This window comes from Cavia porcellus, unplaced genomic scaffold, assembly GCF_034190915.1.
Source record: "Cavia porcellus strain 051 isolate PalLab524CR breed Dunkin Hartley unplaced genomic scaffold, mCavPor4.1 scaffold_16, whole genome shotgun sequence".
Classification (NCBI taxonomy): Eukaryota; Metazoa; Chordata; class Mammalia; order Rodentia; family Caviidae; genus Cavia; species Cavia porcellus.
In genome coordinates, this window is record NW_026947499.1 from 40,718,773 (window position 1) to 40,719,644 (window position 872).

The window sequence follows — 872 nt, forward strand, 5'->3', positions numbered from 1 at the left end:
TTTCTCTTATTTTCTTCCAAATAGTTGTCCATTTTTGCATACAGAGAATTCATACAAAACAACACAATATAAAACTGATCAGAACAGGATGATGAAGGCGTTTTAGGTCTTCAAAACCAGACAATAGTGAAGTCACTAATGGCTGCTGTAGAGTCTCTCATTCTCTTCAAAATAGCTGTCCATACTTTCACATATATTGAAGTTCAACAAAACAAAACAGGCATGGGGGGAGGGATTGCTTGGTTTCCTGGATGGCACAGGTCCCAGTAAACACCGGTGGCTCCCGTCCTGGGCCACTGCAGCCTGCCACACTCACAGCCGCTCATGGCAGGGAGGCGGAGGTCAAGCTGTTTCTTTCTAATGAATTGACCATTTCACTGCCCAAGTTCTGAAATGGCCAACAGACCATAGAAAGACATCTCTTTAGGTTCCTGCTTGAAACCAACAACACCATAAAGCTGTTACCCTTGATTCGGGGCCAGTCTTCTTTCATTCTTGAGCCCAAGAGACTGATTTACTGCATGGTATGTAATGTACCTTTGTGCTATCCTGGCACCATTTCTCTGCTTATGGCCTTCAGAAAATGTAGCTGCTTTCCCTTCATCACCAAGTGTACAATTTACAATTGTTTGCTTACTGTACGCATGAATGTTGACTCTATATGTCACTTCCACCACATGGTAACAATGGCACATACCTCTAATCCCAGCTATTCCGGAGGTTGCAGCAGAAAGACTGCCAGTTCCAGGCCAGTCCAGGCAGTTTAGCAACAGTCATAAAAGTCAAAATACAAGCTGGGCGTGGTGGCTCACACCTATAATCCTAGCACTCGGGAGGCTGAGGTGGAAGGATTGTTGCGAGTTCGAGACTAG

General features: G+C 44.8%; 1 non-coding gene across 1 annotated transcript; it reads right to left on the bottom strand.

Annotated features, from left to right (window-relative positions):
* Window positions 1-345: 345 nt before the first annotated feature.
* Window positions 346-482, bottom strand: LOC111754018 (small nucleolar RNA SNORA2/SNORA34 family). The gene has a single exon (XR_002788755.1). It is a non-coding gene; the product is annotated as a small nucleolar RNA SNORA2/SNORA34 family (small nucleolar RNA).
* Window positions 483-872: the final 390 nt, after the last annotated feature.